At 35.9% G+C, this 25,477-nt stretch overlaps 1 pseudogene; it reads left to right on the forward strand.

The window, feature by feature from the left end:
• The first annotated feature begins 9,422 nt into the window (after window positions 1-9,422).
• On the forward strand, window positions 9,423-9,540 carry LOC145060685 (5S ribosomal RNA; annotated as a pseudogene).
• Window positions 9,541-25,477: the final 15,937 nt, after the last annotated feature.

A 25,477-nucleotide genomic window follows, 5' to 3' on the forward strand; every position in this document is an offset into this window, starting at 1 on the left:
TATATGAACTTTACCGTCTTTCAAATGGATGTCAAGACTGCCTTCTTGTATGGCAAGCTGAAGGAAGAAATCTACGTTGATCAACCCCCAGGGTTTGTTGACTCAAAGTATCCTAATCATGTGTACAAGCTGGACAAGGCTTTATATGGGCTGCATCAGGCTCCTAGAGCATGGTATGCAACTCTAACAAAGCATTTGCTCGAACATGGTTACTCTCGCGGCACTATCGATCAAACCTTTTTCATAAAGCACGTCGACAAGGATCAAATTCTCATACAGATATACGTCGACGACATCATCTTTGGATCAACCAGTCAACAGCTATGCAAGGAGTTCGAAGGTGTAATGAAGAAACGATTCGAAATGAGTTCTTTGGGAGAAATGACAATGTTTTTGGGACATCAGGTTAAACAGAATTCAACCGGAATCCTGCTACATCAAGCCAAGTATGCGGAGGATATTCTTGAGAAGTTCGCGTTTCATGATGCTAAACCTGCATCAACACCGATGGCTGAACGACCTCTTCTGACTCCAGATCCTGAAGGCGAGTCCGTAGATCAAACTCTATATCGATCAATGATCGGATCGCTGATGTATCTTACTGCAAGTCGACCCGACATCATGTTTGTAGTTTGTCAATGCGCACGCTATCAGGCTAATCCTAAACTTTCTCATCTTATTGCTGTAAAAAGAATTTTTCGGTATATCAAAGGAAGCCCTAAATTGGGTCTTCGGTATCCGAAGAATTCTGAATTTGATCTTTATGCTTTTACTGACAGTAACTATGGAGGCGGTGAGCTTGACAGGAAATCAACCTCAGGAGGATGTCAGTACCTAGGTCACAGATTAGTTTCATGGCAATGCAAGAAGCAGCACACTGTATCGACTTCAACAGCAGAGGCGGAATATCTTGTTGCATTAGCTTGCTGCTCTTAAGTTATCTGGATCTAACATCAGCTGTTGGACTACGGTTTGAATTACTTTGAAACCCCTATCTATTGTGATAATGAAGCGGCAATTCAAATTGCTAAAAACCCAGTCCAACACTCTAAAACCAAGCACATCGACATTAAAATTCACTTTATCAGAGACTGTTATGAACGATCTTTAATCCGGCTAGAACAAATCCACACTGATAATAACGTGGCAGATTTGTTCACAAAGCCTTTTAACAAAGCTCCCTTCAATGTGCTTGTGGGATTTCTGAAAATGATACGTTTTGAGGATTAAGTTTTTTTTACCAAGTCTTCTATTTTTTCTTAATTTATTTTTTTCTTATTTTATCTTATTCTATTTTACCTTTTATTTATTTTCATTTTGATTTCTTGTTTTAGGATAGTTTAAATTTGCGCATTTTTAAGTTTCTTTAATTTTTATTTCGTATTCTCACCCATGCACAAATTTAGGGGGAGAAATATAATTATTCAAAAACAACAAAAAATCAGAAAATAAAAATCCAAAAATAGTGTCATTTCTTCGGTTGTAGGTACTATGATGGGAGATGAAATTAACAAGTGAGAAAGGGCAACCTGAATCGGCGTAACGTACCTAAGTTGAATCGTCTACGCTCTGTACTCGATGTGCTGGTAGGCACGAAAGATTTTAAATGGACTTGACTAGGAAAGTTGAACCTAATGAATTTAAGGACTTGACAAACTCTGACCTAGTTAGACCTATTTAACCTGATGTCACGACGCTCGGATAGGTTGAGCAGGGAGACATACATGAGAATCTTACCAGTCACATTAATTGAACCCGTACTTGGAACTGTGGCTTAACTTTTCCTCGATGTGCGGATTCTGTCCTTAATTCTGGTTGGATGGGGCGACTGGTAAATTCCGATAAATTAGGTCTGTAGAATATCATTTTCTTTCTTTCCGTCTGTTAGGCATATGTTTTCTCCTTTGCGCGACTTCTAATCCGACCTGGTACACAACATATGCAACTCTATTTCTCTGCAGGCTATATATATATATATATATATATATATATATATATATGTGTGTGTGTGTGTGTGTGTGTGTGTGTGTGTGTTTGTGTTTGTGTGAAATACTTCTTATCTGTTAGCCATATGTTGTCTCCTTTGAGCGACTTCTAATCCAACCTGGTACACAGCATATGCAACCTTCTACTTCTCAACCCCTTTGAAGTAGTTAGCAATAGAATTCTGAATCTCTTCTTTCTCTGAATGGTTGTCTGCTCACCCAGTGTAAGGAGTACTCTGGAAGTTCTTGATGGCTGGGGCATATCAGGAAGCGGGAAACACGTTCCAGTACACTTAAAATTGAACTCATACAGATTGTCTGTAGATCTCGCTGCTCGATTTAGGTGGACAACAATATCCCTGGTTGTAGTCAGTTGAATGGTCATAAGGTGAATTTATTTAAGATTTAGGAGTTTTCATAATTATAGAAATTTACAATTAGATATATGCCTGAATCATGTCCAAATTTGTCACAAATCTTTCGTGTTTAAGTGGACCACAATACTGGCAATCGGTCAGACAAAGATGTGAAGATAAGGGTACCGACAAGTGGAATAAGGCCATCCAACAACTTTGATCCAAGCATCACAAAAGTTATAGTGGTTAAGTTTTGTTGTGTAAAATTATTTTTAGTTAAAATATTTTTTCTCAATTTTATTTTTTAATTTTTTTTAAAATGTTATTTTTAACTTTTAATTTTATTTTTATTATTTTTACTATTTTAGTTTTATTTTTCTAGCAATTAAATTTTGTTTTGCTAACTTTTATTTTTATTTTATTTTATTTTTTTCGAAGTTATTTTAAAATTAATCCTCAAATTTAAAAAAAAAAAAAACAAATTATTGTTGGAAGTTGAAAAATACTAGGTAGTTATCAGGTAAGAGGGTAAGTGAGGGTGAAAAATGGTAAAAATGAGTTCACTGTCGGAATCTCCTCATTCACGAGATTTCGGCCACAAACACCTCTTAAACCCTCTCAAAATGCTCAAAACAATTTCTTTGATTTTCGGAAAACCGTTTACATCATCACAAAAGTAATCACTTCTAGATCACGAATATGTATTTTGTTTCAATTTTCACCGAGCCATTTTATCGGAAATCACGAAAAGGTGTTCGACGGAACTTACGGCCGTAAACTCCGTTTGGCTGTTGTTTGGGCTTGTTTTAAATTTATTTTGATGCTACTAATCCCTACATTTGCATATATCTAAATGTTGTACATCAATTCGTCGTGTGGGTTTGTTTTTCGTGGTTTTTTCGACTAAATGTTCTTCGGCCGTAAACTCGGTGTTTACAGCCCTGGAACAATCCGTTTACTGCCTCGAAATTGCATTAAATAAATAAGGAATTGCAATGTGATGAGTTTACAAAATGGTTCTTAGGCCGTAAACTTCGAGTTTATGGCCCAAGAACTTAGTTTACTGTTTTTTTTAAATTAAAAAATTCATGATTTCTTTTATATCTTTGGCCGTAAACTTGTTTTTCCAACTTAATTTTTCATAGAAATTTTGTTTTGATCTTATTTTTAACTAGAATATTTTTTTTGGTCAAAATAAAATTTTATTTTGAGGTTTCTCACAGTTCGTGTTTGAGTGCAGAAAATGGCGAATTTGAAATTTGCAGACATGCACAACCTTGCAATCGTACTTGCAGACCCACCAGCATATGCGCTCGATGATTCATCGGTTGCGGGAATGTTGTTTAGCATCCGCGATCACAGTCAATCCAGTGGTGTATCAAAATCTGATTCGGGAGTTTTGGGCGACCGCTCAGTCAAACATGGATGATGATGGCAATTTTACTATGAAAGCCAAAGTTCAGGGACGGGAGATTGTGATTGATGAAGGTTTCATTCGCGAGGCGCTGCTTATTGACGATCAACCCAATTCCCCAACTGAAATCGGAATTAAAGACGCTCAACGGATTCTACGCAGAATGAGCTACGAGGGAACTTTTCCGCCGACACTAAAAAAGTTGTTGCAACCATACTGGAGGTTCTTAGCGCATGTTTTTGTTAGTTGCATTTCGGGCAGAAGGTCTGGAGCCGATGAGATTTCACAGCGCACAACTGGTGCATTGGTATCCCTTGCTGCTGGCATAAGATTCAACTTCTCGAAGTTCATCTTGGATGAATTTGTTATTAACATCAGAGCCTCTACCCGAGATACTTTTATTCTGTATCCTCGTTTTATCCAAGCATTCATCAACATTCAATTTTCTGATGTAAGGAAGGAGGGCAAGACTCTTGATATGAAGTCCTTGGGTCCCCACACGGTGGGACTCATCAAACAAAATCGTAAAGGCAAGGTTATCTTTCAAGGACTGTATCCCCTAGAGAAGTTTGGAAAGTTTACCGAGTTGGATGAACCGACAGAGTCATACGATTCGTCTGAACAAACCTCGTCAGAGCAGGCATCTGCAGAAAAATCGACTCCAAACAACATAGTTATTGATGTATCTGAGGATGAAGGAACTGAAAGGGATAATTCACCAACTCCTGACGCTCAATTCGCTACAGAACTTGAAAAAGAGTTGAGCCAAGATCAAGATGATGCGGAAATGCATGTCGGTGAAGAAAGAAATGATTCATTCAGTGATCTTGATTTAACAGGTTTTGATCGTGATGACATTGCAGCTTCCCTAGCTAGCAGTGCAAATGTTGTGTCGCATGAAAACCTTGACACGATTTTCAACAATGTCGATGACGTTGTTTTGCCAACAACCGAGACCAGGAAGTCAAGTGAAACGTTAGAAACTCAAACTCCAACATCAGAACAAATGGTGTCTGCTACAGTTCCCATGAAGATGGTTATAGGATGTTCCCCTCCGATATCCACTTCTCCTACATCTGAACCATTTATGAGTGTATTTACCCCAGATTCTGACCAACCTCAGTCTAAGAGACAAAGACTAGAGGTGAGGCAATCTGAGCTAATTGCAAACTTGATTAGCGGTCTTCCTACCCCTCCTGTCACTACTACTACCACTAGACTCACAACCACCAAGATGTTTTCAACAGGTCCGAGTTCAGCATTTGTTGTGGGTGGTCCCTCTGCACCGCCTGGTTTCCCAGTTTCAAGGTATAATCGGGATGTTGCTTCTGAAAGGTTGGCGTTGCACATGGCTGAAGAACAACTTCTGTCGCCAGACCCTCGAGGAAAAGGTGTTTCCATTGAAGAAGGTGGTGCTAGGGATGACAATCTCACTCTTTCTGGGTTGCAAAAGGAGATTTCAGTTCTAAGCCAGAAGAATATTGAGCTAGATATTCAGGTAGCGGAACTTCGTGCTGAGAATGTCAATCTTAGTATTCAAGTTTCTAAGTTGCAATCAGATAAATCTAATCTTGGAGTACAAGTGGCCGAGCTCAAGAAGGATAAAAAGCTGAAGTCTAAGCAGATTTCTGACTTGCAAGATCATTTCAATCTGCTAACTTCAAGCTACTTTGAACTGAAGAAGAAACTTGAAGTAGACTTTGGAACAAATATCAAACGTCTGTTGAAGAACAAAGGATTAATCTTCACGTACAAGCTTTCCCGGTTGACCTACCAGTCAGTCAGTCTTTTGGTACTACTGATTGTGGTGTTGATGAACCTCCTCTGGCTCCTCATATTACAGAAATCATTAATCGTGGTCAAGAAGAAGAAGTGGAGAAAGGTTAGTTGCTGTTCAAGAGGAATACTAATGTGAATGCTTCTCGGGGCGAACCGTTAATCACAGTTACTGATCATGAAGTAGTTCGGTTCTGAGATACGTTTGGCGACAGATCAGGAGTTGCTTCTTAGGGATTCCATGACCCCCTTAAGATGTGGATAGTCATTCGCAAGAGCAGTAATTCTGAGTTGTACAAGAATAGTCATGATTTTAGCTCGTACACAAGGATTGATTTGACAGAGCTGTCTTGAGCTCCCGTCATCAATTTAATGAATGACCCACAAGTTACTCAATTCAAGCACTTCCTTGATGATCAAGAGAAAAAGGGGTTTCCGTCTATGCCAATAGCAGAATCTGTTGTATTTGAACATACAGATGTTTTGGAACCGTCCACTGACAAGCTGTTACAAGTAGTGATGTGGCCCACAACGAAACAAGTCAAGCAGTTTCCTATGCTTCAAGGCTATTCAGATGGGTCTCTCAGTTCATTGGAGTGTTGGGTTTATGATGAAACTACTTCTGGTGCCGTCATTAAGCTTAAGAATGGGTGCATCAGGCTCTACGATCGCAGAGACTTGTTACAGTTCAGGAAGTGGGATATTCACTATCTCAGCAACTTTTAGATTAAGGTTGTTGAAGATATATATGAAGAAGGTGCTAAAGTGTACACGACGATGGTGGCTGGGATTTTGAGCAAGCGTATGTGGAATGGAGCCATGGGAAAAATGGACGTTATGATTGTTAACAAGGGGATGGCCTCGTGCTAGTCCAAACCAAGGGGGAGATTGAAAGGTCGTGTAAAATGGTTTGGTCTAGGTATAGTAGCTAGTGATAGGGGTTGTGTATGAAAAACGATTTTGTAATAGTTTGCGGTTGTACTTGAGTTTACGGTCGTAAACTCCTTACAGCCGTAAACTGCTCACGGTCATAAGGACTATAAATAGGGTGTTGTGTCATATGTTTTAGGTTGTTGATGCCTTTCGTATTTTCCAGTTCCACCAAGTTGTATCCAACGTTTTAAAGCTATAAAGCGTATGCAAGCTTGGTTTGTTATTTCTTTGCTTATTATTTCACATTGTGTGGTTGTTATTTGCTTTTGATCATTGGTAGATCCGATTTTGGACTTTACATTTAGATCGTTCGATTTTCAGCCAAAATAATCTAAACGAGAAATGAAGATATCGTTAATAGGAGTCAAACGATAAAAAGACAGTAAAAAAACGGAGCTTGTATGCGAAAGTTATGGACGAAGCTTAGTCGCTACTCTTCGAGCGCGATAAATTCAATATAGTTTTATAAATCCGAGATAGAATGTTAATTAGCCAACAGGGTCTAAATGAAAGTTGTAGTACTCGTAAATACCAACGCGTGGATATAAATAATTTCAGAAATGGAGCTCGTATGCGAAAGATATGGACGAAGCTTAGTCGCTACTCTTCGACCGCGATAAATACGATATAGTTTTTGTAAATCTGAGATCAGTGTTCTAAAAGGCGCGCCATGGCGCGCGCCAAGGCGCGCCATGGCGTGAGGCGTGGCTTCGCCGTTACGAAAAGCTTCATAACGTTGCTGTTAGGCGTAACGCGTGGCAAGGCGTGATATGGCGCGTTATGGCGTGTTATGGCGCGTGTTTTTTCGTTTGAGACATAGTTTTTTTCTCTTCGTTATGTCTTTTCAAATCGGAGATACAAGTATTGTGGTTTTTGTTAACTTTTTGTTATTAGTTATTGATCTAACACTTCTAATAAGTAGTTGTATTTAATATAAATTTATATTTATGTGGTAATATAATTTTAAATTAATACAAAATCACCGCCTTACATCACGCCTTAAAAAACGCCGTGGCTCGCCATGGCTCGTTAAGCTTGAGGCTTGGCCTTGCCGCCACGCCACGCCTCACGCCATTTAGAACCTTGTCTGAGATAGAAGGAGAATTAGCCGACGAGGTCTAAATGAAAGTTGTAGTCCTCGCAAATACCAACACATGGATATAAAGAACATAGAAAACGGAGCTCATACGCGGAAGATACGGACGAAACTTAGCGGCTACTTTACTATAAAATCCTTATAAATAAAGGGTGAACCCTTCATTATTTCTTCACACCATAAGCATTTCTTTCTCTTTCTAACTTCTCTCTAACCTCCCTAAACCCCTCCCAAGTCTAGGGAACCTCCCTAGCATGAGAAGAAAGCCCCGGAGCGCCCGACGGCTCCGAGAAGAAAAGCTTTCGGCTCGGAAACGCTGCTCCAGCGAAGCCCGGTTTTTAATAAAAACCCGTTGTAAGTGAGCTACGCTTATACTATATTTAATATAGCTTTTATTTAATTATAGTAACATTATTAGGACCTTAAATAATTATTTGGGCTATTATTATGAGTTATATTGAGTGTTATTTAACGCTTATATAATAGTAATAATAGTTAGACTATTAATTAGTCTCGGCAAATAATAGACTAAACTCTATTGGTAATAATACTAGGTTTCGTCGAAGGAAATTATTTTTTTGAAGAAGCGAAGCACTGTCTGAGTTCGGAATCACCACCTTTTCAAGTGAGTGCATAGTTACTTTCATCTTACACATAGATATGAAGTATTTTATATAAATTATGTGCTATGTGTGCATATTATCTGAGTACTTTTTGTCTATGCTAGATGAACGATTTTATACATGTTTTAAATGATTTAAACTGTATATGTATTTTATATCTACGATAATGTTGGGGTAAAACATGGGTAGATGTAATAGATGGAATATGAGTTGGATGATGAGTTGAGAGGTGTTATAGACCACGAGGTGAGGGTGAGAGGTGGACGATGTGAGAAGCCTTTCCCAAATGATGGCCCCGTCATTCAACAGAGTACGGATGACAACCACGGACTATTCTAGACAGTCCAGTGGAACACTAGCAGGCTCACAACCTGTAGGTGTTGTGAACGATGTGTTCACCCGGTGTACTCTAAACCCTGGCGTCCATGCAGACTTGGTGCCTAAACCTTGGTGATCATGCAGACTTGATGCCTAAACCTTGGTGATCATGCAAACTTGATACCTAAACCATGGTGATCATGTAGACTTGATGCCTAAACCCTGGCGACTATGCAGACTTAGTGCCTAAACCCTGGCGGCTATGCAGCCTTAGTGCCTAAGCCCGGGCGACTATGAAGACTTAGTGCCCATTGTGTAAACCATGGCAATGATGGACTTCGTGTCGATTCCTTAGGATGATCCTTAGGAATGAATGAACGAGGAATAGATGACTCTTAGGGTAGATCCTTAAGACTAAAGAAGATAATCGGGATGGGTAATTGGGTTGATTGTTTGATTGTTTAAACATAATAATTATATTATTGTGGGTTGAAAAACCTATGTACTCACTAGGTTTCCCAACCTGACCCACTCAGTTTATTTATATCACAGGTGTCGATATGAAGTGACATTACACTGAGAGATTTAAGGAGATATAGATCACTAGTGATAATGAATGTAAGTTCTGTTTATGCTTATGTTTCTGTATTGACGATGACATCCCAAATGTTTTCAATTGAGTAAAAATACTTTTCTTCGGAAATGCTTTGATAGCGTATTTATCATGTTTTACTGGGAATAAATTCCGTAACATTTTTATTAAAAGAGGTACTCTGATTTTTATAAATCATAAACAAAATCGGCCTTTTCTGGCCGTGAAAATGGGGATGTCACAGTTAAAGTGGGTTAGATCTGATCCCACATCGGCTGGGAAGGAGAACTAAGCATTCCTTATAAGGGGTGTAGATACCTTCCTTATCACAACGCGTTTTAAAGCCGTGAGGGCAGCAGATCCCATAAGAACTCTGCAGTTAAGCGTGCTCGGGCGGGAGTAGTACCAGGATGGGTGACCCCCTGGGAAGTCCACGTGTCGAGTGGCCCAAAGCGGACAATATTGTGATACGTGCCAGATGGGGATGTTACATCTGCTGACCATGCTCAAAGCGAAGGCCACATCAGGGCGAGTACAAGTCATAGCGTACATGATAGAGCCAACTGCGGAAGCGTAAGGTACTCGGCTCATATCAACTACTTTTGCCTCTATACTCGGGCACTGAGTTTTACTCAACTTGGTATTGCTTTGGATTGGCAACTGCCCTTTCTTGGAATTTTCCATACTAAAACGCTTTAGTACCTTTTCCAACTATGTATCTTGACTGAGTCCTATCAGTCTTTTACTTCTATTTCTTACTATCCTTATTCCCAGAATATACGCAGCCTCTCTGAGGTCCGTCATAGCGAAACACTTCCCAAGCCAGGACTTGACCTCTTGCAATGTTGGGATGTCATTTCCTATGAGCAGTATGTGATCGACATACAATACGAGGAAGCTCACTATACTCCCACTGGCCTTGACATACACACATCACTCATCTTCGCTTCGTAGAAAGTCAAACTCTTTGACCTTTTCATCAAAACAAAGATTCCATCTACGAGACGCTTGCTTTAATCCATAAATCGATTTCTCAAGCTTACACACTCTATTTGGATGCTTCGCATCGACAAAACCCTCTGGCTGATTCATGTAAACATCCTCATCCAGCTTTCCATTAAGAAAAGCGGTTTTCACGTCCATCTTCCATATTTCTTAATCATGAAACGCAACTATTGCGAGCATCACCCTAATAGACTTTATCTTGGCAACTGGCGAGAAGGTCTCATCATAGTCAACTCCAGGAGTTTGAGTAAAGCCCTACGCAACCAATCATGCTTTATAAGTGTGCACATTCCCATCCATGTATGTTTTCTTCTTGAAGATCCACTTGCACCTGACTGTCTTACGACCCGGTACATTATCAACCAAATTCCAAACTTGGTTGTCGTACATGGACTGAATCTCGTTGTCCATTGCCTCTTTCCACTTGGCAGACTTCGGTCTTGCCATGGCTTACTTGTAGCTGCTAGGTTCGTCCAAATTCACTAGTGTACTATCACTAATAAATGTATCCCCTTCAGTAGTAATATGGAATCCATACAACTGGGTTGGAACACTAGCCCTACTGGAATGTCTAAGAGGTTAGGACTCGTCAACAGGTTTAACAGGAGTTTCCTCCTCAGGTTGTGTGCCAATGTTAGAAGTTCCTTCATCGCTTTGCTCTTGAATCTCTTCAAGATCAATTTGCCTCCCACTGTCTCCTTGGCTTATAAGTTCTCTTTCTCAGAAAATCCCTCTCCTCACAATGAAGACAACATTGTCACTCGGTCTGTAGAAGAGATAGCCAAAGGACTTCTCTGGATAGCCGATGAAATAACACTTCTCACTACGAGGTTCGAGCTTTTCGTGAGTCTCTCGTCGTACAAAATCCTCGCAACCCCAAACCTTGATATGTGCCAATAGGGGAGCTTTCCCTGTCCACATCTCATGAGGTGTTTTTGCGACCTTGTTGGTGGCAACTAAATTTAGGATATGGACCGTCTCTAAGGCGTACCCCAAGAAAGTTGTCGGTAATGAGGCCCAACTCATCATACAACGAACCATGTGCAACAAGGTCTGATTATGTGTCTCAACCACACCATTCAGTTTGTGGCATTCTCGGAGGTGTCAATTAAGAAACGATTCCGCATTCCTTTAGATAGTCATGAAACTCAAGACTTAGGTATGCTACTCCTCGGTCTAACCGAAGCATCTTGATTTTCCTGCCCAGCTGATTCTCCACTTCATTCTTAAACTCTTTGAACATTTCAAAGGTTTATGACTTTTGCTTGATTAAGTAGATACATCCATATCTGCTATAATCATCCGTAAAAGTCACGTAGAAGCGGCAAGCATCCCTTGTGGTGGATCTAAACGGCCCACACACATCGGTGTGTATGAGATGCAATAAACTCTCACCCCTTTCACAAGTGCCAGTAAAGGGTGACTTAGTCATCTTCCCAAGTAAGCAAGATTTAGACACGTCATCATCCCTAAGGTCAAATGACTCTAAGACTCCATCCTTTTGGAGTTGGGCTATGCGTTTCTTGTATACATGGCCAAGGCGACAATGCCACAAGCATGCTTTGTCCAAACTATTGGACGAATCAATATTCAACACATCATTTCCCAAATTATCAACAACTAACACAGATTCATAAATCCCATTACAAGGTAATGCATTGAAATAAAAAACACCATTCAAATAAAATTAATAGAACCATTAATATTATCAAATGAATATCTGAAACCTTGTTTATATAATCCATTAAAAGAAATGATGTTCCTTGCCATATCTGGCGAATAGCAATAATTATTTAAATCTAATCCTAACCCATTACTTAACACTAAAGAATAAACTCTGACTCTGGTCACAGGAGACGATCTTCTGTTTCCCATAATCAGGTTTATCTTCCCATGTTCCACCTCCCTACTTCTTCTTAGGCCCTGCAAATCAGATTAAATGTGGAAACCACATCCTCTATCAAGAACCCATGAAGTAGCAAGTGATGAGTTGTTAGATTTAACAGAATATATACCTGTATTGGTGGGCTTTATCTTCCCATCTCTAATGTCATGTAGATATTTTGGGTAACTTCGTTTCAAGTGGCCCTTCTCGTGGCAATAGAAGCACTCTGCTTCTTTAGGGTCAGAGGAGGGTTTAGCAGAACCTACTTTTTTCCCACTAGAGGATGAACCATCATGGTATTTTTCCTTCTGGTAGCTCTTTGAAGGAGCCTTCCTCTTCTTTCCCTTCCCTTGGCTAATTGCCAACACGGGAGCAGCCACAGTAGAGGATGATGCAACATATTTGTCCTTGAGGTTACTCTCAACAATCCTCCGCAGTCCTTGAAGCTTACTCAAGGAGACCTCTTCTTTATTCATGTGGTAGGTCATTATGAACTGGTTGTAGTAGGAAGGCAAGGAGTGGAGGATAATGTCAATAGCCAAATCATCATCAAACTTAACATTAAGTTTGAGAAGACGATCAACATACCTCTGCACCCAAACACACACACACACACACACACACACTTCACTTAAAATTCTCTCAAGGAAACTCTCTCCACTCCTCTCCATATTTTTGAGATCTAAGAGGCTTTCAAAGAGATTCTTCCACAAAATCATCATATAAGGTAAGTTCATTCTTGGATCTATGACCTAGACTCTTTTTTTTATCAAAAACCTCTTCCTAATCCATACAAAATCATGATCACTCTCTTAGAAATCATCTAAACTCGAGATCTACCAAGAGGACTTGCTAAGATCGAAATTTCTTCTTCTAGTCTTCTTCAAAACCAAAACTACAACTCAAGGTGAGTTTCATACCCCTCTATTTTCGTTTTTCATATGTTTTATGGGGGAGAATACAACAAAATGTGTAGATCTATGTGTATGTGTATGCTATGTGTGATTTTATGCATGTATGTGTGTGATTTTATGTGTTTTTGAGACAAATGTGTAACAAAAAGAGTGATAATTCGAGATCTATGACATGAGAAAGGAAACAAACATAATCTAAGTTATTTTACACTAATCAAGTCAAGAAAAATAGCTTATAAGGTTATACGGAACAAAATTTAACATAAAACTCATTTTAGGGCTTAATATGTTAAAAATACAAAACTTGGGGTAAAAACTGCTAAGTCACGGTTTCTTGAGGGTCAAATGAGTCAAAACAGTTTTTATAATCCCTTTTCTGAATATTAGAATTTTCAAAGGACTTAAAATGCAAATATTTGAGTTATTGGGCTAAATACGGGCTTTTCGGCCCAACAAGCCCAGAATTGCGAAAATTGAAGTTTTTAAAGGGCTGAATTGTAATATTCTGTAAAACAGGGGACATGAAGTGTAATAAAACTATTTCTAAGGTCAAAAATGCTTTTAAACTCCAAAAAGGGTCAAAATGTAAACTTTTTGTATTTTGGGCCAAAACTATAAAAATTGAGAAATTTGGGGTTCTAACCGAGAAATACCATTCTGTAGGGCTAAAACTGTTTACTAAATATAATTTGGGTTAAAAATGTCTTTTCAACAAGTTTATGATACAAAAGTGTCAAGAAAATCTTTTTAAGGACTAAAAATGAAATTCTTTTATATAAAGGACTAAAAGTGTTATTTTTATAAAAGAAAGGTAGTGAAAAGGGTCAAAGTCATACTTCTAAACAAATTAATTCATTAAGATAAAATACAAGATATTCGACTAGCGACAAAACGAAAAACAAATACATCTTCAATACCAAATATCGTTATAAACGAATTGATTCGGTCTCGAATCAATACAAAACAACAATCACGAAAACAAAACTCTCCAATAGATATGTGATGACTAAAAGGAATAAACCTACCAACTTTGGGCTTATGAGTTTCAAATCATACTTGTTGGGCCTTGCAAGCCCACCAACATGATCTTTGGGCCTAAAGGGATAACACTTATATGTTATTGGGCCTTCAATGACCCAATATTTTATAAAAGGACTTTCAATAGTTTTATGTGCTAGTGGGCCAAAGTGTCCCATTAGAAAAGCTAGTAAGGTCACAGTAATCAAGTGCGAGTTGGACCATTGTGTCTTTCGCATCCACGACAGCCTAAGGTTCTTACGATAGTGATGGGACATAATACAACCCTTCTCTTCATTTGTTAAGGCTTACGGGAAATCAAAGTAGACAATAATTAGGACGATATACAATATGGATTAATCAATACTCATTCATTAAGACAATACAAAAATCAGTAATTACGAATACATGTCAACATCGGAAAACATAGGGTTTTCCGGGGAATTTAACACCACTCGTTCGAAACTTTATAACAATATTACCAAATACCCTTCGTATGTGTGTGTATATATATATATATATATATATATTTAAAATCGTTCATGCATCAACTTATGGATCTCACGCTTTGATAAACAAAAGTCTTTTTAGAAAATATCGGATTTTCTGGGTTTTTACAAAACCAATCAAACCATTTTATCACAACATTTCTTATGAACTCACCAACATTTCATATGTTGACTTTTTCCAAAATAACTTGTATTCTCAGGTAACAGGTAAGCGGAAGAGTATTATGAAGTAATGTTAGATGTTATGTTGTTAAAAACACTCAAACTATTTATGTTATGAATGTGTAATGTTAAAACAATGTACTTGAGGTAAAACAATTCCGGCTGTAATATATTGATGCATGGTGACATTTATGTTATGATTCATGTATAATCATTGTGATGGTATTCAATTAAAGTCATGCGAGCCCTCGGACGTTTCCGCCGTCTGGTTCGGGGGTGTGACATTCTCCACTCCCCATCTTAGCGGTGATCATGTTAGTAATGATCTCATAACGCTCTTTCCTTGCGCTTTGGTGGTATCTGTCCAGCAAATCTTGATGCATCTCATATGGATACATGTTCTCATAGGACTTTTGGAGTTCGAGGTTCATGGTGGCCAGCATGATGCAATGAAATTTCATAGCATCACGCTCGTGGGCCTCAAAGGCGGCCAACTCTTTAGGAGTAGCAACATCTGGGTTGTCTTTTCAAGTTTCTCATCAATGACATATTATTTGTCCTCGTAACGAGTGATCATACGAATGTATCTCATCCACTCATTGAAATTCGACCCATCAAATGTCACCTTTTGGCATAGTTTCATTAGCGAGAATGACCCAGAAGCGTTGTTGTTAGCGTTCGCGTTAGACTTCTGAAATAGAAAGGAACAAAGTTTGATTAGAAATGAATCTCCAATTAAACACCCAAATGAGAAATTAGAGCTAGGATCCAACAACATTATTTACAACTTAGAAAAGGGATGCCGTAATCTAAAAGTAAATAATTTGAAGGTAAGTGAATGACGATTCACTAATTTTCACCATGAAAATCGAAAAAAGAAGATTAAGTTTTAAATATATTTGAAAACTTCTAGATCATTGAGATTCATTGAACTTTTCAATGGCATGTTTAAATCTCGATATACACTTCAAATTTGTGACTGGGATACCGAGGATCGCAAACAAGTTGTGAAGAACCATGCGAACCAACACGGTGCACTCAATGTCTCTATCACTCAATCAATGTGCCGGTAAGCCACACACGCTCCATTGATCTATGATACACATCGAGCCACCCTTCGCCACCAATGTCAATCCCAAATTAGTGTGCCGGTTAACCACGCACGCTCCACTAACGTTTGACAAGGGTGCAAAGTGTAATTCCATGGAATAGCATCATTTTCACATTTCACCCTAAAGTAACTAAGATTGGGAATTTGTAAATAAAAAATGTTAGTTACTTTGCAATATTCATTATACTTATAATGAGATATTAAGTGCCCTATCCTATCCATTCGGCTAACGACCCTCCACCAATCAAGCAAGCGGTGGGTGTGAGTGTACACCCATTGAACGCCATTTTATAGGCAGCAACCTTATACCCACCTTATAGACTGGCTTCGTGAATGAGGCCTACTAGCGATAAGACTAGCTTATGCTTATACATATATATTAATTAATCTTATAATAATATAATAGTATAGGGTTGAATTTTAAACTTGTAAAATTCTAAGGGTTTGAAATTTAAATCATTCAAAATTAAACTTTTAATCATAGAATTTAAATTTCAAAACTTGATGACAAGTTTTGAACTTTTGAAAACATAAGGGATCAAATAACAAATATTATAAATTAAACAATTAATTTTATGATTATCTATATTTGACCTAATCCAATTTTAGTCACAAGATAATTACCAAATAATTTAAATAATCCATATTTATCATATAAAGAAACTATTATTCAAAAGATTTGAAATTATCTTTTGTTTTGGTAAGGATAATCATTTGCATACAATAAAATTCGGATTTTATTATCAAAAAATGATTTTGGCATCAATCCTATAGGAAAACAGCAAGTAAATCCCGAAACATACTCTGTCTGAATCCCGGACTCACCGAGTTGGGCCAACTCGTCGAGTCCAGATACTGACTCGCCGAGTTGAGTCGGGCAGAGGCCAAAAATCAATTTTCAGCAAAAATACGACAATTACATCACATATAACAGAAACCAATCAAGGCTCTGATACCACTGATGAGTTTTATGCATAAGAACAATCTTATGTACTCATACAAACCCTAATGCTTGGATCTAGGTTTCTCTATTGTACATGCAATGAATCCAAGACTTACAAACTCTAAACTAGCATACATACTTCATTATTTAACATATAGAATCAGATCTAGATGTTTACCTCTTCAAATAGTGGTTTGAATCTTCTTCTCTTGAGCTTAGAGTCACAATTGTAACTCCTCTAGTGGATCACAAACACCACAAGCAAGAAGGCAACTATGAGAGAGGAGGGGGGATGCTTAATTTCGGCCTAGGGTTTCTCTTGGGAAGCAAGTGGCCAAAAATTGAAGCTTTGGGGTCTTATTTATAGTGCAGGCTGCTATGGTTTCAGTCTAAACCCTAATGGACAACTTAGCCACCAACCAACCCAAGGAACCTTTTGGAATAAGGCCCTTGGACGAAAATATGATGATCCCTCATCATAATTTCGTTCCCTCTTAGTCCATTAGGTTTCCCAGCCCAAAACTTAACTATCATACATTTGACAGTTTATGCCCCTTTATTTAATTAATCTCTTTTAGTCACCAAATTAATTCCTAATTAACTTATGACTAATACGAATTAAATAAATATGATTTCTCCTTTAATATAATATTCTTATAACACATTAATAAATAATATTATCCTCTCTCTCTCTCTCATCAAATTACCTTGTCAAGTTGCTTTGGTGAAGGCAACCCAAAAGGACCATGCACAACCGGGTCAAGTACATACCAAATGTAGTTACGGGCTTAGACACTAATCCAACAATCCTTTATGGACTGAATTCTGCTATCCTTAGACTCTTCAAATTGGAAGCCTCAAGGCCCGCCATTGCTTCCTAGTAGCTATTAGGAGTATCCAAATTGATCAATGTTTTATCACTAATCAATGTATCTCCTTCCATAGTTAGATGAAACTCATAGAAATTAGGATGTTCTATGACTCCACAAGATCTTTTGAATAGGCAAGGTTATGTCATTTGACTCAACTAGTATATCAACCTCAAGTTGAGAGCTAGTTCCGACTATAGGTTCATTGTCGTTCAAATCTTGAAGTTCTTAAAGGTCATTATGACTTCTTGATATGTCTATGGTCTTTCACTCAAAGAATAGCCGACAATGTAACACTTCTTAAATCTTAATTCACGTTGGCCATTACTTTTTACTAGAATGAAAGACCTCACAACACCAAACCTAAATGTGGTGGAACTTTCCAACTCCACATTCCATGAGGTGTCTTCAAAACCTACTTAGTTGGTTATAAGGTTCAAAACGCTCTACTATTTTAAGTGTATATTCCCAAAACAGTAATTTTTATCAAGGAACGAATCATCATAGATTGAACCATATAACATTCGATTCTCCCTTTTCAATATCACTACATTATGGTGTCATTGGAGAAACCAATTATGGAAACCATTACACAATCTCTAAGATGCTTGTAGAACTCGATACTAAGGAAATATCCTTTCCTTTTAGATTAGAAATCTTTTATCTCCATACCCAATTCATTCCTTACTTTGTTATGGTACTCTTTGAGACTTTTTGAAGTATTAGACTTATGCTTATTCATATAAACATAATCACATTTACCAAAATTATCAATAATTATGACATAGTAGTATATGTCGTCCTTTTTGATGGATTTAAAAGTTTCACACGCGTTAGTGTGTACAAGATCCAAAAATCCTTTGTCTCCATTACATCTTCTAGTAAATGGTGAGTAATTTGTATTGACAACATACAAGACTTGCATATATCATCCAACTCATAGTCGGATGATTCCAAGTTCGGTTCAATTGGAGCTTGGTGACAGGATTTTTACTTATGTGGTTAAGGCGATGATGTGACAAGCGCGGTCATATCTAAACTATTAGAGGAATTAATACTCAATTTATCACAGCTATTATAAAAAACACAAACTGTAATTTCATGAATTCCAATTTCAAGAAGAAGCTTTAAACATAAATAACCATCATTATAAACTTGAATTGTCACATTTTCATTATCAAATGAAAATTGATATTCATGTTAATACAACACATAAAATGAACATTTGTTTTCTAGACATCTCCCAAGAGTAATAGAAAATAAAATAAAAATTATTTTAGCTCCAATACTAAGGACAATCTCAAAATCCTTAATCATTGAGACATGCGACATTCGTCCATTCTAATGATTAGGTTTAGCTTTTGATGCTTTGCTTCCTTCTTTTGTATAGATCCTACAATTCTATCCATATATAATCATCACATCATGCATCAAAGAACCAAAAATATGGATGTATTTGGAGTTTGATTGTTTAAGTACATGATCTAGAGTAAAACAATTGACTTTACCATATCAGAGATCTTCAAAGTACTTAGGGAACTTCATTTCCTATGATACTTGTCTTTGTATTAATAAAGACTTTTCTCTTTTGTATTGTTATTATGTGGAATAGAGGACACACCAATTCTAATCCTTTATAATGGGAAGTTTCGGCTGAAACCAATCCTTTCCATTTAGGATTCGAACATTCCCTCTTCATTCCACCAACATTTAGAAAGTCCACGACTAAGATTAGATAAGAAATCTAATTCCTTTCCATTTTCCTTTGTTTAAAGAAGATTTATGAATTCCATCAATGTTTTCTTCATACTATTCATATGATAAATCAAGTCAAAATTATCATAAGAACTAATGAAAGATCAATACACAAGATCTATAGCAAGACTCTTGTCAAACGTAACATTGAGATTCTCAAGTTTGTGTATGTAACTATCATTGGTTACATAGAAAACTCTTTTCTTTAATCTGTATGCAATTAGGAAATTTTGATGATTTTCAAATTACTCTTTCCTTGCCATTTGGTGAAAGATTTCACTCAATTGCAAATTCATTTCTTATGCTTACATTTTCATAAATGATCCTTTTGGAACATCGAGGATATAGGCATAATGACGCAAGAGAGCTTATTTGACAAACTATATTTTATGGCAATAACAACTTACTTATAGTTGACGCATTATTGATTTAAGGGAGATGCTAATCATGGACATCTTTCTCAATACAAAAATCGACGAAGATCGCATAACATATGAGTCATTCCTGAGGGAGAACAAAGAGAAGATAGAATTTTCAAAGTACAAGAGATGGTGGGAAAGGATTCCATCTAACCTAAAAGAAAAGGTTTAAATAATTCCATCCAATCTATAATTATTAACCTAATTTTAAATTCAGTATATGATCTATAAATATGATTCCTAACATGAACAGAGATGTCCTAATCGCATCATAAACCTATTTTAGGTAGGTAAAACAATTTACTAATTTTAATCACAATGAAACTCCTAGATCTTTTAAGATTCAGTATACTATCAACGACATGTTGATCTTGAATTATGCTCTTCGATGTGTGACTAGGATGTCAAGGATGATAACCAAGATGTGAATAACCATGCAAACTCGCGTGACATCCTCGTTCTCATTTATGATCTCACATTCATGTGTCGGCTAACCACACATGCTCAATCAACAACCATAAACCTGTTATTTACCATTGATCGACTTTGTAATCCCCAATTTGTGTGTTGGTTAACCACACACACTCCAGTAACGACTAACAAAGAACCAATGTGCGTTCTCATGGATTAGCCCTAATACTTTTACTATTGTTAGTGTCCTATCAACTCCGTTCAGCTATCGACTCTCCACCACAAAAAGAAGAGGTGGGTGAAAAGGACACCCATTTAATGGTCATTTTATAGGTTGTTTTCTTATACATATCTTATAGTGTGGCTTCTTGAATGAGACATACTAACGATTTGATTGAGTTTTATGTTATACATATAATATAATAAGTCTTATACATATATGTATAAGGTGTATTTAAAGCCTTTTGAAATTATAAGGTCTAAATTTATTTATCATGATTAAAATTTAATTAATTAATCAATTAAACCATCTTTGATTTAATATTTTAATTAAAAAATTAATTAAAATTATATTAAATCTTTTTTAAGTATTAAATAATAATATATAATTAATTAATCTATTTAATTTTAATTCCATTTCTAAATTTCGAAATAAAGGTTTAGGTTTCCTAGTTATTATTTGTCCAAATTTTAGGCAAGTAAAATAAAAAATATAAAAACTAGGGAAACCTTATAAAATTTTGAAAAAGGCAAGTAGGAGGCAGAAATCGAAAACACTAGAGGACCAAGAATTTTCGAAATTCTTGTTTCTGTTAGGGTTTTCACTAAGGTGCATATTATAGATAAATCCCTACACTCTGATACCACTAATGGGTTTGCTAGGTTACAAAATAAAATAAAATAATCAAATACGATTTGCACTTCAGAATTTTCATATACACAATTACAGGCACATGCAACCTATGAATCTATGGTTTTCCTTTGATAGCAACATACTTTGAAAAAACCCGAAGTAATCAATGTAAATCGAAAGTCATATAGAAAGAAACACATACCTTTTTTATAATCAAGTATGGCAACCTAGTTTTAAGTTGTTCAAATGCTCCATGGAAAGCAAGCGTCAATAATGTGAACGCCTCTAGTGGATCACACTCTAAACCCTAGAACATAAGAAATTGAAGAGGAGAGAGGAGACAAGATGAAAATCAGTTTTCATCTTTCTAGGAAGTGTATGTATGAAATTTACAAGGCCATGGATCTTATTTATAGTTTAGGTAACTCCAAATCAATCCAGATTTAAACAATTAAATATTAGATTTAATCCCCAATTTAAATTTTTTCCTTACCTGCTACTAGGAGGATTCTAGAAACCCAAGAAGGCTCCTTAAAATTGTCCTTACTATCAGAGGTCCTACAATTGCTTCTCTTGTTTAACTATTAAAAAAGTACAATTCACCCCTAACACTTTTAATTAACTCTAACTAATCCCGAATTAACATCAGATTAATTTCTATTAATAACTAGTTAATTCCATCTATTTCTAATTAATAGAAAATAAATTATTTATTATTTCTAATTAATATATTAATCATGCATTATATTAACAAATCATTTTATCTTTCTCCTAATTTCAATTGTAGCTATTATGGTTATGAGGACAACCCAAAAAGGACTTTACTTTTGTTCACTAAGATTATGCCAATTTGGTTAAGACCTTAGATACCTTAATCCAACAAATACCTCCACTATGTCCCTAAGAGAACTCGACAACATTCTTGGTCAACTAGGAAAAAATTTGACTAGTGTGAGATTAGACTTTATACCTTCCACATCCAGAAATTTATTCAGTCCAAAAACCATTGCTTCAATATGTGGTGCAATGCAATACTATTAGGTAACTATTCGCGCAAATTATCGCTATAATTTAACATGTTGTGTACCGTTTTTTAAAGACCACAACATCGTCAACTATTGAATTGAAAATTATCATTGTCCCAAAAAAGAATTTACTAACTATAAGGTAACCTATAACACCCATGAACACATATACCAACGGAAAGTTATCAGAACAAAAGAGAACTTCAGACTCCATTATTTAAACCAACGCAGTGGTTGTTACATATATAGTACTTACCTTGCCCTTATTGAATCCTACCAAGGTGAATGATAACCAACATAGGTTCACTAAAAGCAATGTTACCAATCCCATATGAAAAATCCTCTAAATGTTCAACCAAAGACTACAACGGATGCAATTTAAACTAGACAAAAAACCAATTAGTATTCACACACCTACATAGTTCTATTTATGAAAATTTACATAATTGTGTCTTACTCAAGATCTTATAAGTAAAATAAAACCTTCATAGTATACCGATCATCCTTCATGTTAAGCATCAAGATGACATAGAATGTCACTACCCCAATGACATCTACAAAATGAAACACCAAGTATATCAAAAATGACAGGACAAACAAGACAAGTATAAGAGCAAGTTTTTTTCGATATGAGAGCCTACTTACCAGTTACATAATCCTCACCGACATGACCCAAAATAGTGTTTCCAAACTTGAAAAAATAAATAGATTTGGCACCACGAGAGAAGCCATATGTCATGGCCTTAACATATGAGTTTTTGTGAAGATTTAATTTAAATATGTGATCTTCCACTTTCAAACGGGTAAGATTATCATAAACAATGAAATCCGAAAAAGCATACACAGTCCCTTCCTTCAAACTTGCGAATTAAAGCCATCTTGATGGTGGATAAGATACTGGTTCCCCTTAAATTATCACCAAAACTTAAACGAAGCTTAAAGAACTATACCTATTCAAATAAAATATAGGCAACTTATCCATGACAAATTGATACCTTCTTGTCCATTTATACCATATCAATATTGTTTAGCTCATAAGGCTTCAAGTAAACATGTTTCTTCCAAAAACCAACAACACTTCCTTTAAACTTCAAACCATCGATCTCACTAATCAACTGATATTGTGAACCCATATCAAAAACTACAATAGTTCTAACAACTATATCTAACAAAACATGTATATGACAACTGAAACACCCCATGTGTCATTTATATAGATAACTAACATCAACATCAACTATTGAGTAGCTGAACATGCCAATTGGTTACAATACAGTTTCAAGGCACAATAAATTGAATGATACGTCAGAAAACAACTCCATACCAGAAGTTGTTTTTCACAAATAGTGTTGCATTAGACAATCCATGTGACCATGAAATATGAATATATATATATATATATATATATATATATATATATATATATATATATATATAACAGAACTTTAAAAAGATTTTTGACTTGGATAACAAAATATTTTATGTCTTATTTTTTTTATAAAATCGTAGATTCATTTAAAAAAATGTATGTACCCATAATAGTAATATTTTAGATTCTTTATTACAAATTTATTGAAATAGTAAGATCATATACTCCTTCATTTGCTATTTTTAATTTTAGGAAAAGAAATTTTTCATTATATTTTATAGAAACTAATATTTCTTAAATTAAAATGTCAACACCGAAACAACTTATTTTTTTTAACCTTCACCTAATAAATCTCTAGTGTAGTAAGCAGAATTAGAAGTATTTTATCAAAATTTCATGATTTTTTGAGATTTTTTTCAGGAGTTGTGTCATATTTTTTCTTCAAATTTTCATTACAATGCTTTTTTTCTAGAGAATTAAGTTTTAAAAACTTTTTATTTCCAAATATTTGGTTCAAACTAACATCTCATGCAAGCTCAAGATATTGGATTTATTTGGTATCTTAGACTGCTATTGTTTTAATTGGAAAATCATGTGCACGGACTCAAGGTTTAAGGAAAAAGAAATAGACTAAGTCAACTTCATGTAGTCAATGAATCATCAATGTTAAAGATGCTCGAGAAAGTCGGGTCAAGAAAAAGTCAAGGAGAATCCAAGGAATCTTGGATATTTAGTTATTATTGTTATGTATAAAAGACTAGTTGATCATATGCACACAGACACGTCCACTTCTTTTTCTTCTTTGATTCTATCGACACTTGAGCATGAATACGTTCTTTCAAAGATCAACTAACACCTATAACTTTGATTTATGATTTATTATTAGTTATTAGGAAGGTGAGTTTATCACCTCCTAAGGTTTTATGTTGGTGATTCAAAAAGATTAAGGGCTTTCCTCGTATATTGACGTGTTGAGAATAACTTCGATATGACGAATGCGGAATATCAAGAACAATCAAGAATCGATCACCATAATATGCAAGTAATCTGATAAAGGTTTTGTGTATATTGATTATGATATGAACGTACAAAGAAAAGCCTAATCTGGAAAAATCTCTTACATAAAAGCTAACCTAATGATTATTTATAAGGAACATAAAATATTTACAAAAAATATAAAACCAATGTCTTAATATAAAACAAATGGCTTAGAAGAGCTCCATGAAGAACATCTACTGTAAAGGCACTGTAGGGGATCATAAAACGATTAACCATAAAAAAGGCTTCCCTAAATAACCAAATATGTCAAATCAGTTTTAGTATCTCAAATACTCAACAATTTCCCTATAGATGTTGAAACTGATGAAGTTCATGATTTTAAATCTTCTTGGCATTTCTCCCCCTAAATTGTGAGACTCATTAGCACATGGGGGTTCAAAGCGAGAGAAACAAATATCATCTTCCAAATACGAACTCCCCCTTGAATTTTCAACAAATCCCATGGAGAGCATCCGTAAAGTTAAGAAGAATCACCAATAATCTTCAAAACCCATCAGATTAGATGAAATAAATCCTTTTACAATATACCCAATTCTCAAAAACTCAAATCAGAAAAATAACAAAATTTAATTTTGTATTTTTCGATTTTTAAATATTAGACAAAAAGAATGGATTAAGAAGCAATTATTTAGAAGGGTTTGAAAAGAATAAGACCAAAGAAAAGCATAAGAAGTGAAAATAATTGTGGAATGAAAGGGTAAAAATGGTAAAACTTATAAAAATTGGAAAGAATTTAGAATATGGGGTTAATTATGCTAACTTGTGTAACCTTTGAGGGCTGAAATTGTAAATGGAGTCATCTTCTCCAATTATTCAGAATAACGACACTTTCTTTGACTTTGACAAAGTCAAAATAAATTCCGACTGGAAATTTACTCGTAATACGAACCTATATTGAAGCTCCATTTTGAAGTTGCAGACGAATACGAACATCATTCAACTAAGTAGTTCCAATTACCATATCAAGTTCCAAAGAAATCAAATTTCGATTTTGATTTGTAAACTCCAATTCCGAGTCATTCCAATTCTGAATTCAATTTTGATGCTTGAAACTTTGATGTCTATAACGATGAATGGA

The sequence above is a fragment of the Lactuca serriola genome, chromosome 6, assembly GCF_051521515.1.
Source record: "Lactuca serriola cultivar US96UC23 chromosome 6, Lser_US96UC23_V15, whole genome shotgun sequence".
Classification (NCBI taxonomy): domain Eukaryota; kingdom Viridiplantae; phylum Streptophyta; class Magnoliopsida; order Asterales; family Asteraceae; genus Lactuca; species Lactuca serriola.